At 34.9% G+C, this 15,597-nt stretch overlaps 1 protein-coding gene across 1 annotated transcript in view; it reads left to right on the forward strand.

Moving 5' to 3' along the window:
• Positions 1–15,597, forward strand: part of LOC145680265 (uncharacterized) — a 329,870-nt gene that overhangs the window by 62,179 nt on the left and 252,094 nt on the right. The gene's annotated exons all lie outside the window — the stretch shown is intronic.

Here is a 15,597-nt window from a genome sequence, read left to right on the forward strand (position 1 = left end):
GAGGGGGTGTGAAGTATCTGTCTATTGGAAATGAAGTGACTGTATATTTGATATAAAGAGACATGAACTTTTGAAAACTAATTGAAGAAAACTTTGACTAGAAGTGTACATTCTCAGACACTTGTTGTAAATGCACATTTGTTAAATAAACTCTACTAGCTTCCTTCTTTCCTTTCCGCATACCTTCGAGCACAGCCTGATACTTCCCGATTAGGTCATCACTCTTGAATTGATCAAAACCACAAAGAACAGAACAACAAGGGGTATTCGACACGCGATCAAGAGAGGTGCAGGATCATCGGAGAGAAGCGGATCCCACCATTGGAGGACTACCGACTCCACAAGACAAAGAGTACCATTCTGACGGTTCATCGCCGCAGACACCTTTAAGTTTGTTACCAGAGTAGTAGAATGAAGGTGTAGAAGGACAACATCGCAAAGACGCATTATCGACGCCCCTTGCAGTTCAACAGGATTAAGATCCAGATGTTGACTGTCACCAGCTAATCCAGACTTTTCCAGATATTCATTCCAGATGACCAGGATGACGCCAGTCTCGATGGATCTATCAGGCTAGTGCTCATTCCTATTCTTTAATTACAGCCTTTCTCTTTCTCTCACTTTTCCCCAACTAGTCATTTTCTAAATTAAAAACATTTGAATCTTATTTAAATTCAACCACAATTTTACAGTTAAGTACCGTGTTGTGCATCAGTTCCATCCCCATTTGATTGCATTTATTTATTTCATATTCTGAGCTATAACTGATGACACAGCACCGGCACAATAGTAATTAAAAGACCCCAAAGCATTGATTCTAGTGATAGGTAAATTCCCGGGAAGATATTTTTCGGGAAGATTCCCAAAATGGGAATTTATGTTTAATCAGAAAGAAAATTGCATTCTATTACTATATTATAATTTCAAAGTTGAATTAATTTTTATATCACAACATATTATTACTGTTGTCCACAGAGGACTCTTTAAAAAGTATATTCTGAACGGTACTATATTACTTTATTAAGACTTTACTATATTTAGAGAATACGCATAAATATATATTTATTTACAATGTTCTTTTAATTAAATATGTGAAAAATTATATAGTAAGACCTAGTACTTTTAAACCACTAAACAGTTTAAATTTATATGTATGTGGATTTTCTCAACTTGTCTCTATTACTGCTATTACAAACACATTAAATTTATAAATGTTATAAACCAATTAAATTGGTTAAATCCTAGAAGATACATGTCTCGCCAATTTCCGCATACAGACGTTAATTCATATGTAAAAGTAGTCTGAGTACCTCTTCAGAAATTCGAGTCACAGAGAGGAGACAGGCCGACGTCCATTACTAATGGTGGTTCAGGTTTTATTAATAGTACTTCATCTCTATTTCTACATAATTCTAAATTACTTTACAAAATGGTTCTTTTTCATCATTTGTAAATTAGTACTTTGCTAATTTTGGCTCTTCTTTAGCATTCGGGGCCAGCTTTTGCACCTACTTTTTTGCGATATTCTCTTCCTATGCGGTTCTTTTATGGTTTCATACGTTAAATTACGTTACCAAAATTAAATTCAGACAGCATTGCAGAGCGAGCGTTAGCGAATGAAGGCGGGTTAGAGCCCCGCATGGCACGTTGTCTTTTATCTTCGTTACGAGCAATTCATTTTCTTTTCTCACAGAAATGATTTTCACTTACCTTTCCGTTTTGTACAAATCCCCTACTGCCCTAAAAAAAATGTGTTCGATGCATTCTTGACTTCTTGAACATCACTATCAACTCATTTCTTCCGTAAATCATCCTACTTTTCGCTAGTTTTGGCTCTTCAATACTAAACAATTTCCTTGCTTTTTAGTTCAAATGGAAATGGAACTTAAAAACTCATATTATTAGTTATATAAAGTACCGTCAAACAATATTAATTCCAAATTCTTTAAAACCCAGAAGTAAATCATAATATATTAAAATAAAGTAATTAGTCATATGGTTCTTATAATTTGGAAAATAAAGTAGAGAAATAGAAATAAATTCCTTCCCGGGAATTTATAGGCCAGGGAATATTCCCATTTTTAAATTCCTTCCCACTGGGAATATTCCCACTGCCGATCATTAATTAGTGATGGGTAAATTCCCGGGAAGATATTTTTCGGGAAGATTCCCAAAATGGGAATTTATCCGGGAATTTATGTACAATCAGAAAGAAAAATGCATTCTATTACGCTTTCAGAGTTGAATTAATTTTTATATTACAGCATATTATTACTGTTGTCCACAGAGGATTCTTTAAAATGTATATTCTGAACGGTAATATGTTACTTTATTAACACTTTATTATATTTAGAGAGTAAGCATAAATATATATTTATTTACAATATGTTCTATCAATTAAATATGTGCGAAAAATATATATAGTACGAGTTTAAATTTATATGTAAGTGGATTTGCTCAACTTCACTCTATTACTGATATTATTAACACATTAAATTTATAAATGTTATAAACCAGTTAGATTGGATGAATGCTAGAAGATACATGTCTCACCAATTTATCAACATTTGTACATACATACTTATGTTCACAAAATTTGCAAGATACTTATCTTTATATTTTAGCACGCAACATTGCCATACACGACCTTTCATTCTACCTGTTTCTTGAAATTCCATGCGTTAATTCACATTAAAAAGAAGTCCGACTACCTCTTAAGAAATTCGAGTCAGAGAGAGGAGACAGACCGACGTATATTACCAGTGGCGTATTTACGATTTTGTTTCGGGAGGGGCTTTGCTAACTTTCGGGGGGGGGCTTTGCCTGGAAATGTGAAAATTCTGCAAGATATTTCATTTACTTTACTATACTAAGTAAGATTTCGGGGGGGCTTAAGCCCGGAAGCCACCCCCCTAAATACGCCACTGTATATTACTAATGGTGGTTCAGGGTTTATTAATAGCACTTCATCTCTATTTCTACATAATTCTAAATTGCTTTACAAAATGGTTCCTTTTCATCATTTGTAAATTAGTACTTTGCTAATTTTGGTTGTTCTTTAGCATTTTAAATTTTTAACCTCCATATTCTTTTAAACCTAGAAGTAAATCATGATATATTAAAATAAAATAATTAGTCATATGGTTCTTATAATTTGGAGGATAAAGTAAAGAAATGAAAATAAATTCCTTCCCGGGAATTTATAGGCCAGGGAAAAACCCGGGAATATTCGCATTTTTAAATTCCTTCCTACCGGGAATATTCCCACTGCCCATCACTATACTAATTGATTCTCGTGTGTTGGGGTTTCTTGACAATATATGTGAATACTCTGAGAGGAGCAGAAATGATGCAAAGTTTCAATCTTACTAAGTTGATATGATGGAGTTGTCATCAGCATTAGACATAGATGACCCACGGATAGGTAATACAGTACAGGCTCGAAGTAGAAAGACGAGGAGACAATTTGAGTGCGAGGTAGGGGATGAAGCAATTGAAGATCCACGAACAGGATACAAGACCGATTTTTATTACAAAGTTTTGGACGTGATTGTGTTAGCTTTAAGAGAAAAGTTTGAGCAACTTAAACATCATATCGAGTATTTCGATTTTCATTACGATATAAGTAATCTTAAAGATATGACACCTGAACTTTTGTCTGAAAACATACTAACTTGCCGGCATTTTAACACACGAAGAATCGAAAGATATTAACCCCAGTGATTTGAAAACGAACTAAAAGTGTTATTCGCTATAGTTAAGCGTAAAAGTTCAACAAAAGAAACTTTAAAATTAATTAGGGAAGATGACTTTACTCCCAATGTTAGTGTTGCACTTAGGATTTTGTTCACCTTACCGGTAAGCGTGCCAAGTGGAGAAAGGTTTTCGAAACTTAAGCTTATTAAAAACTATCTACGGCTTATATGTTTGAAACACGCTTGAGTGGACTAGCGATGATATAAATGCAACACGAATTGGCTGAAACATTGGACTACGCAGAAATTTGCTCATATCAAAGCAAGAAATGTTTCTTTGTATTAAGGTTAAATTCATGTATCACTATTGTGTTCTAGTATATCATAAGGCTTAGGCCAATCACTTAGTTTTGCCGTAACAGCTGATTCACTATTATTTTCATGCTCCATACTCTATTGCAAACATCTTTGGCGTGGGAGACCTGGGTACGATTCCTGGCGGGAGCTCATGTGGTTCGCATTCCACTTTAATCAGTAGGTCAACGTGTCATATAGTCTCGCTGGCGAAAGGGACGCTAAACTAAAAATAAATTCAATCAACTCTATTGGAAACATCTTTTCATATAAATTAAGTTTAAAAATTAAAGATTCTTAGTTGTGACTACAGCACTTTTGTTTTTTTAAATTTTCTGTATGCGCTCCTGTGTATCACGGGTATACAGCGAAATTAAGCATACTGGATGTTGTGTTATATATGGAGTCATTTAAATATTGCATAATCATTCGAGAGAGGTAGTTCAATTTTTTGTTTACTTTTCCATTTCATACGTTTTTAAACGGGGCATCCTACTTTTTCGTGACACTTGAACGCTTTTGTCAAAATAAGGATGCAGGTTAAAGGGGCGGCATGTGAAAGTACCGCACATGGCGGCAAAACTGTTAGCGCCGGCCCTGAAAGGAAGTCCGAGTACTTCTTCAGAAATTCGAGTCAGAGAGAGGAGACAGGCCGACGTCTATTATTAATGGTGTTTCATTCTTTATCAATAGTACTTCATCTCTATTTCTACATAATTCTAAATTACTTTACAAAATGGCTCCTTTTCATCATTTGTAAATTGGTACTTTGCTAATTTTGGCTGTTCTCTAGCATTGGGGGCCTGATTTGCATCTACTTTTTTGCGATATTCTATTCCGATGCGGTTGTTTTATGGTTTCATACATTAAATTACGTTACCAACATTAAATTCAAACAGCACTGCAGAGCGAGCGTTAGCGAATGAAGGCGGGTTAGAGCCCCGCATGGTACGTTGTTTTCTATCTTCGTTTCCAACAATTCACTTTCTTTTCTCACATAAATCACTTCCACTTACCTTTCTGTTTTGTATAAATCCCCTACTGCCTTAAAAAATATGTTCGGTACTTTCTTGACTACTTGAACATCACTATCAACTCATTTCTTCCTCAAATCATCCTACGTTTTGCTAGTTTTGGCCCCCAATTCTAAACAATCACCTTATTTTTAGTGCAAATGAAAATGGAACAAAAAATTATATTAATAGTTATATAAAGTACAGTCAAAAAATTTTAAATTATGTAACTTCCAAATTCTTTAAAACTTAGAATTAAATCATAATATATTAAAATAAAGTAATTAGTCATATTGTTCTTGTAATTTGGAAGATAAAGTAAAGAAATGGAAATAAATTCCTTCACGGGAATTTATAGGCCAGGAAAAAAAAGGGAATATTCCCATTTTTTTAATTCCTTCCCACCGGGAATATTCCCACTGCCCATCACTAGTAACATTGCCATACACGACTTTTCATTCTACCTATTCCTCAAAATTCCATAGGGTAATTAGCATGTAAAAGAAATCCGAGTACTACTTCAGAAATTCGAGTCAGAGAGAGGAGACAGACGGACATCCATTACTAATGGTGGTTCAGGGTTTATTAATAGTACTTCATCTCTATTTCTATAACTCTAAATTACTTTACAAAATCGTTCCTTTTCATCATTTGTAAATTACTAGGCCTACTTTGCTAATTTTGGCTGTTCTTTAGCATTGGGGCCCAGCTTTTGCACCTACTTTTTTGCGATATTCTATTCCGATGCGGTTGTTTTATGGTTTTATACGTTAAATTACGTTACCAACATTAAATTCAGACAGCATTTAGAGCGAGCGTTAGCGAATGAAAGCGGCTTAGAGCCCTGCATGGCACGTTGTTTTTTATCTTCGTTACCAAGAATTCATTTTCTTTTCTCACATAAATCACTTCCATTTACCTTTCCATTTTGTATAAATCCTTTACTGCCCTAAAAAAAAAAAAAAATTGAACTCGATACTTTCTTGACTACTTGAACATCACTATCAACTCATTTCTTCCGCAAATCATCCTACTATTTGCTAGTTTTGGCCTCCCAACACTAAACATTTAAGTTACTTTTTAGTGCAAATGGAAATGAAACTTAAAAACTGATATTATTAGTTATATAAAGTACCGTCAAATAATTTTAAATTTTATAAATTACAAATTCTTTAAAACCTAGAAGTAAATCATAATATATTAAAATAAAGTAATTAGTCATATGGTTCTCGTAATTTGGAAGATAAAGTAGAGAAATGAAAATAAATTCCTTCCCAGGAATTTATAGGCCAGGGAAAAAAACCCAGGAATATTCCCATTTTTAAAAAAATCCTTCCCACCGGGAATATTCCCGCCTGTAAAAATGAAAATATATGAAACACGAATTCCGAACCGAAATGTTAGAATAAAATAAAATAGAATATTTTATTGTCATTGAGCTTTACAAGCAATACACAACGTCCGAATGAGATATACATATAGATACAGATATATATAAAACATTAATTGCATACATACAATCAGTTATTGGTTAATTTTATAATGAACAACCTAATAATATTTGAAATAAAGTGCCACTGCAAATTAGGACACAATGTCTTGGCATTCACTAAACTCTTGAATCGAGTAAAATGGATTCGTTACTAACCAATCATATAACCTTTTCTTATAGACCTTAAATGTTGTATGGAGGATGTTAGTTTATTAAACAGCTTTGGTCCTATAACTAAATAACTATTTTTGATCTTCGATAATCTAGTGAACAGTATATCAATTTTCTTACACAATCTTGTATTGTATGTATGTACTTCATCCCTGAGTGTCATATTTGCGAGGTTTTGCTTAGTGTAAAGTAGCACTTGATAAATATATACATTAACTAGTGTCATTATCTTAAGCCTGATAAATAGTGGTTTACAGTGTTCTTTATCATGTGTTCCAACAATAATCCTGATAGCTTTCTTTTGCAAAACTAGAACAGCATGTGCTTGGCTACTGTTACCCCAAATCAAAATCCCATACCAAATTACACTGTGAAAAAATGCAAAATATGAATTCCTCAGATACTCATAGGGAACTGTACTTTTCAATTTTCTTAACAGAAAGAGCACGAGGGAGAGCTTTGTACATACATATTTGACATGTTGTTCCCAGGTTACTTGGCTGTCTATAGGTATACCAAGAAATTTAACCTCAGATACATCATAGTTTCCTCTATCATTGCAGTGATTGAGACTAAAGGTTACTTTTTTTGTTTTATCTTGATTTAGCACAAAACCATTTCTTTTAAACCAGGTCGCTGCCTCTCTTAATGCAGATTAAGCTTCTATATGCACTTCTTCAAAGCTTGTATTTGTGTTAAGTAGGTTAGTGTCATTCGCGTATAGAATTGATTTCGTATTAGTATTTAGAGGCAAGTCATTTATCATTATTAAAAATAGTACCGGACCCAGAAGAGAACTCTACGGTACCCCATATTTCACTTCTAAGACGTCTCAATGCATTTTGTTAACACTATCTATTTACGTTCATTTTACAAAGTATTTTACAAAGTTTAAACTGCTACTGTGGAATCCGTAATACGCTAAATTATCACATACAATTTTATGATCTACAAAATCAAATGTTTTACTTAAATAGCAGAATGTAGCTAGAGTAAAACCATTATTTTCAAAAATTTCATATTTTTTTTTTTTCGTTAGTGATTCTACTGCATCAATTGTGGATTTCCCAGATCTGAATCAAAATTGAGCTTCTAGAATTATGTTTTGCTCAGTCATATATTTATATAGCTGATTTTTAACAATAGTTTCCATAATTTCAGAGAAAACTTGAATAAGAGATATTGGACGGTAATTAGACGAAAACGATCGATCTCCCGTTTTGTATATAGGAATAAATTTAAATTTTGCTATTTTAAGGGATTTAGGAAAAATACCTTGATACATTTATTGAAGCATATTGCAAGGGGTTGCGCGACGTGATTAATGAGAGTTTTTATAAGGTTGTTCCATATGTCAAATATACTCTTACTGTCAGAAATTTTCATTTTTTTTACTACTATTATGACATCATTTAGTGCTAACATATTACGGTCCAGCATTACGCTGCTTGGTACCCACCCTCCTTAACCGGCCACCGCGGAGAACTCTCTATTCTTGCCCCCAAATAATATAGCTTTGCACTATTTTATTTAACGGTTCAGAAAGTTCGTTCCCGCGTCAGTCGTTCAAGGAAAGCCCGATGCAGTATACCGTAATGGTCCAGATCCGGACGGAATCACCTGGAAGGAGCCCTAAGGTGCTTTGTAGAAAATAGATGAGAGCATCACCTACTTTCATGGATTGAACATAAGTAATTCAACAACCACGTTCTCGTCTCGTCATGCAATCTGTGAAAGAAAGAACTGACAAAATTACATATTATAGTGCCATTTATTGGAAATGAATAAACGTACCTCTAGATAAATAAGTTTTTCTTTACATTTATTGCCCCAATTACGTAATGAATTCGTAAGTATACTTTTAATTACTCACTTCAATAGTTTTAGTCCGCCATGGCTCGTCAATAGTTGTGATCACATTTTAAGTAGAAACACTGTATATCCGACGAATCCACTCGCAAAAACCGTCCTTTCTTCCGATTCGAAGAATTTAATAGACAGTCATTCCATGCAAACGTAACAACAGCATTATGTTGTGATTTCTGTTGAAGAATTGACTTATTTCGACATTTTTTTGTGTTAGTCGCTGATCATGAGTCCATTGCCCTCGAGTGCACCTTGCCAAGTCCTTTGTTTCACTCTTAATCTCGATCACGCCCCCTTGTCATTATAAAGTATTACTTGGGGCTGATTTACCTTAACAACGATTTATGTAGAAACCACTAGAATATTCATATCATCAATACTATTTTTACTGATCGTTTATGCGCGTTCGAGGATAATAATCGATTTTCCAAACCACAAGACAACTTATACTCTTTTTTAAACAATATCTGGGGCCGAGACCGAAACATGATCAGTAAAAAACAGTTTAATCATGCTTCACACACACACTAACACACTAAAATCTAACTATTACACTTCAAAAACCCTATTCTTTCCTTTTCTTCTACCCTCTTTTTGCACCACCTAGCGGCAGCACAATCAATGAGAAGCACTTACCACACAAAACGCACAAATTCAGATGAACGTCACATAATGTACTAACGCAGAATTTGCGTTTATACGAAAGATATTTTATGTAAAAATTTGGTACAGTTACAAACATGGATAATAACAAAAGAGCTATTAAATGGACTATGTTGACTTAAACACTGATACATATTTACATTAGTATCTGCATTGTTTTTCTTGATTTCCTCTAGGGAAGTAACAAAATACGTGTTAAGAGTATCAGACGACAGCGTAACATTATTGTTATTATTATTACTATTGCTTACCTTGTTGATTATCTTCCATGCAGTTTTGCATTTATTTGAAGATAATTCCATGCAATTTTCATTGTATGTTGCTTTCGCTACCTTTATTGCAGATTTATATTTACTCCTTTGAGACTTATACATATCACTGGATTCACTAGTCATTTTATTCTTATATATATTATAATACTGTATTACTTTACCTTTCATAGCAGAGAGTTCTGGGGTATACCACGTTCTTTTACCTAACTTGGTTTTCTTTGATGAATTATATCGGACAATTATTTTAGGCACACACATTTCAAAAATATTTAGAAATTTATTTAAAAAAAGATCAAATGTATCGCTGGCATTTAAATTATCATACTTAATGTTTACTTCCCAGTTTATACACGATAATAGTTGATTGAAACTTTGGAAATTAGTTTCTGTGGTGAGCCTAGTTGCTATAAGTTTGGTGGTGGGAAAACTAAAATTGCAGGATTCTACTTTTGCTGTACTTAGATTGACTAGCAGGGCATCATGATCTGAGAAAGGAAATTGACATACATTACTGGTTAAATATTCCGTTTTTACATTGGTAAATGCATTATCTAAGCACACTGTGCCTCTAGTCGGTTTACGGTTGTTTGTAAATATTTGGGAGATGGATAGAATTATGGAGGGAATATGTAGAAATGAATGTTAGGGACAATATTTGCTATTGGAAAGGAGTCGGTTTAGTAGTTAAAGCATAGTTAAATTTATCAGATAAGGTGGAAGGAATGAAAGAAAGTAAGACTGTAATTAATTGTTTACTGGTTTATTTCTGGCGCACCAGTAGGAAGAATTGTTCTAAGATTTGCGTATAAATTGGCTTCCGAATGTGTAGCATAAGAATTCAGTGCAAAGAAAGACAAACTAATATGTGCTAAGTTTCCCATAAAACACGTTTTTTTGTTAAGTGAGGCAGAGCAGGGGTGGATCTCGTGCACTCGCGCAGAGGTGCGTCCGAAGGGAACAGGTGCGTTGATGCGTATGAGCCTAACGAGTATATTCAAAATTAGAGGTTTTTCACAGTGATACGAGTTTCAATAGCACTTGTCATGGTTTCATCTAGTAACGCTCCACTTGTAAAGATAATATACAGAGATGTTTTCGGACCTCTGGGGTCGAAATTTTCTCGAGGATAGTACTTGCTCTATCTGTTTTCTGCATTACTTTTTTTCTGTGGTTTTCTTGGTGAGTGTTACGGAGGTGTGTGCAGAACTCCGAACTAGCAGATCGTACAGAAGGTGGTTTCTTGCAATTTTCTACAGAATATTGGACGTTGCATGCTTAAATATTCTTGTTTTTTACCATCTTTCCAAAGAATCAAGAAGGCTTCAGAGGCGAAACTTCATGAGGAGTATTCGGATGACTCTCATTCAAGATCACCTAAAATTAAGGGGCGAATGCGAGACACTTTCTCGTAGGCTTCGGCAGTCATTGTTACGACTAACTGGTGGGAACATCAATGAAGACCGTCCGCAGACAGATTCTCCAGCTAAAAGGAGGAGATGTGCTATTTGTCCTCGAATTGATGACCAAAAAAAAAAAAGAAAGAAAACGTCCTGGGATTTGTTCTGTGTGCAACCGAAATGTGCACAAGGGTCATTCAAGAAAAAACACTATATGTACTGACTGTCAGTAGAACAACTAAAATGTCTTTATTTGTTCTGTATCTAACGGATATGTGATTAAGACACATTTAGGGGTCGTCCACATATTACGTAACGCGGCAAAGGGGGAGAGGGTTCGGCCTTGCGTTACGAAGCCTGACAAGGGGGAGGAGGGGATTTAGGTCTTTGTTACGTTACACTTTTTTCTACTGTAATTTTTACTTTTATTCTCAGATTTATATGCAATCTTTTAAACAAAAAATTTTATTCAGTCTTTTTTTATAAATTAGCTAGAATACTCGTCTTCATACGGGGAGAATACGTTTCATTTTGGATATAAATAGAACCAAACTGTCACCTTCAACTTACGGACTCCACAAACTATGGATTCGACACAAATATAAGTCATTTTCGATCATTTTTATATACATCTCCCCTTCCCCAAGTTGCATGGCTAAATTTTAATTTAAACGGCATCGAAAGTGTTACTGTTCATCTCAGCGACCCCAAACACCATGGAATCATACAGAAGAGATTCGAAGACGCACTAGACACCAGCATAAATGGTGGCGAAACCTGCATGTATTACAATATAATAAAACTCCGTTTTATGGCTATCGTAGCATTGGATTTAGGGAACATGCTTTTTCGGAGTTAGTTGTTAGTGATCGTAACCACCGCCTGAAAATGCCCTCATGTTCCCACTCGTATTGCTATTTTTAAGAATGTTATCTGAAACCTTTGATTCGAATAATTACTCACTCTATTCTTCTAAGGGGTTTTGCATGGGAAACAGAAGCAATTCTTTTTCGTGAAATTATATTTTCCGCGATGGAACGATCCAGGATTTGTAGATCAAAATAAGATATTAAAAAACTAATTCGTACTATTTTTTTTATTTTTGAATTTGAATATTTCTGAAGAAATTGAGTTTATTCGCATTCTCGCACTGATTTAGGACAAGAAGAATATGAAAAGAGGTAAACTTAAGTCCGAAGTCCAAAAAAGATGCTCGAAAGCTTGTTCACAAACGAGATGTCCCTCCTCCTCCACATTCACAGCCACTTCGAATCTGTGGTCGACGAGGAAGAGAACTTTGCATCGTCGACACTGGCGAACTTCAAATGCACGAAGCATCCTGGATCCCTGAGAAAGAGGTCAATGTTAGTTCTTTAAATCCTCTTCCACCTTCATCTTCCTTGTCAGTATTTCCTCATTGTCATCATCTGACCGAAAAGGATAGGTGTGATCTCCTTGGAAAAACGACAGTATGCAGTTTTAGGATTGTTAACTAAGCAATCTTATGGGGTTAAAATATAATTACCATCCTACCATTTTCTAATACGTACCGGTATTTGATTTATTGGTGAAAAACACTACAAATATATTCGGAATAAAAGCATTTTGTAATAAAAGTTCTCCCATTAAAATTAGTGTTTTATTATAATAGCTCCCAAAATAAGCAAGATTGGTGAAAAACAAAAATTCAAAGGTGTTATGTAACAAACGGGGGAGGGGTTCATCCTTGCGTTACGAAGTGTGACAAGGGGAAGGGAGGGGGTAAAAATTGGTCAAAAATAGCGTTATGTAATATGTGGACGGTCCCTTAAGACTAAACATTGTGTGTATTGATAGGTAGCCAAGCAGGCCCGTAGCCAGCCCAAAAATATGAGGGGGCGGTAGAAGTTAGGGGGTTATCCAACCATATGATAGTTCATCACTATATTATAGTAGTTCATTTGCAAGCCTACCGTGAATATTTTAGGAGGACAGTAAAACTTTAGAGGAGCCCGGCCCCCTAGTCCCCATGTGGGTACGGGCCTATAGCCAAGCAACTGATGAAACAAAAAAGAATCAATTGTCAGTTTTTTTAAATGACAAGTTACATTTTCTCAGCACTAATAATTGAATGCTTTCCTTATATGAAAATAAGTTTATTTTCATACTTTGTTATTTTCGGATAACAAAAAACTTTATTTCTTTTAAGTATGTTTTTCGCTTTGTAATAATCTATTACTAAAAGACAATTAGTCAAAAAATATTTTGAAAATATTTTTTGTGCCCAAAACTAGTTAAATCCATTAAAGTATAGGACTAGTAAAAGGTCCACAATCAACTGCTAATGGTAATACGTTTTAACATAATTTCATTTCAAAACAAATAATGGGGTTAAATCTGACCCCACCATAGTACTTATGCAGTATAAAAATAACGATATTAGTGAAGAGTTAATATGAATTATGTTAATAGGAAATTAAATTAAAAATAGTTTACTCTACATAATCTAATTTAAGAAAAATAATGATAATAATAAAATAAAATAATGCAATAATAAATATATAATAATAAAAAAAGTTTTATTTTATTTTTACGGTAATCCTGGATTCTCTCGTGTTGAACAACATGGCTTTCCTCAATGCTGCCTCCAGAAGGGCGATAAATACGTATTAGAAAGCACTCCAGCTCACATTTTTGGTTAGCGAACCACATACAGAAAAATGTCTCAAATTTATTTTTCAGACCAGCGCCCCTCCCCATCAAAAATTCCTGGATCTGTCCCCGATATCGGTTGTTGACAATTAACTGATAATAGTCATAGCATACCTTTTGAAATGTTTTCAAAAGCTCTTTGCATAAGGAACAGTTCTCCGTATTCTTTGTTTCTTTTTTCTTTTCTTTTCATTTTTTTCGTCCTTGCGCTCTTTTACTGTGCTGAAAAGGGACTCCAACTATGAGCAGTGTTTCACCAGGGCGCTTTAAGTTAATAAGTTAAAGCGCCTTGGTTTCGCACACGCTATGTAGAACAGCGAGCAGCTCTGAAGTTGAATGTTTTCAAGACCAAGGCCACCGTCGCATTTTGATAAGTTCACTGTCGCGTGACACCCTTAGGGAGTGAGTATGCCACAGCAATTGCACTGTGTGTTTCCGTATGATACTGAGATATTTCGTTGGCAAGGAAAATAGTTTTGGAAGGAACCAAAGACGACTGTATATAAAAACATTAAAAAGGTATACTCGGCCTGCAAGACTTACATGCCGGGCTTTATTTTGATGAATAAGGACAACCACAGTACATGTTGTGGCACGAAAGTTGTAGTCTACGTATCTGCTATGCGACGTTGCCAAGTGACGCCTAATATTTGGTGCGATCAGGGAAAGGAAAAAAAGGAAATGAAATCTTTAAAAAATGAAATGAAATCTTTGAGTTTTACGTCCCATGGTTATGCCGGTTAGGCTAAATGAGACGGTGATAATGAGAAATGAGTGAAAATGGTGCAATGAAGAAAGTGGGAGAAAACGGGAGAACCCCGAGAAAACCCACGAGCACTTTGTTTGTCCACCACAAAGTCCACACGGCCCAAGCTGGGATCGAACCAGGGATCCCAAGCACCGAAGGTGAACGCTCTACCACTGAGCCACCGCGCCCCCAATCAGGAAAAGTAATCACAGACCAGTGTTGGGCAAAATCAATTGAAATCAATTGCAATTGATCAATCAATTTAAACTAATTGCTCTGAAAATTAATTGCAATTGATTTCAATTGCTAATGATTTCAATTTGTAATTGACAATTATTTTCAATTGCAATTGAATTCAATCATAAAATTTGCAATTAAATTTTCGTCAATTGTTAATTGTTAATTGGTCACCAGGCAATTGAAACTTTTTAATTGTTAAATGTCAATTGCAAAGGGTGTAATTGAAACATTTAATTGTTAATTGCAATTGACAATTGAAACTTGTTTTGTTAATTGTAATTGTTAATTGCAATTGAACTCAACAATTAAAACTGAAGATAAGAAGATGTGTGTATATTGTGTTGTCCACTTGTTCCTGTTTTACATATTTCAAATAAGGTACTTATAAGAAATGCTGGGTTACTACCATCCCTTCGCCCCCCTGGGAAGAAAGCTGTGAAACTAAGAATTTTTAAAAATATATTATGTTTATGGTTCTATCCCCCTCGAAAGAACTCTATATGCCCGTCATGCATACAATAGGAATGGGCACGAGCGAGCTCGAGCGAGTTTTCTTTAAAACTCGACTTGACTAGAAGCAGACATCTTTGAGCTCGACTCGAGAACTCGGCTCGAAACATTTCCCCCAACTCGACTCGAATTCGGATCGAGTTTCCAGTCGAGTCGATCCAATTCTTTGTGCTAAATCCTTTGTGTAGTTCCAAGTACTACTATCTCCAAGTATCCTACATAGACAATATAACTATCAATGATACTACTAGTACTACTATAACTTATTATTATTATAACACCGTGTACCTGTATATTCATGGAATAAATGCGGCTTTTATCTCAGTACTAAAAATTAGTTGACTGTCGATCTCGGTAGTCAAGAAATCTTCAGGAGGCAAGGACATCGGTCACAAGGTTCTAGGTTTGAGTTCAGGATGAGCAAGTATTCGGACTCGAGCCGAAAATTGTTAAAAGTTATAGGACTCCAGTCAAAAATGTTCAAA

This window comes from Thermobia domestica, chromosome 3 (genome assembly GCF_964235325.1).
Source record: "Thermobia domestica chromosome 3, izTheDome1.hap1.1, whole genome shotgun sequence".
NCBI lineage: Eukaryota > Metazoa > Arthropoda > Insecta > Zygentoma > Lepismatidae > Thermobia > Thermobia domestica.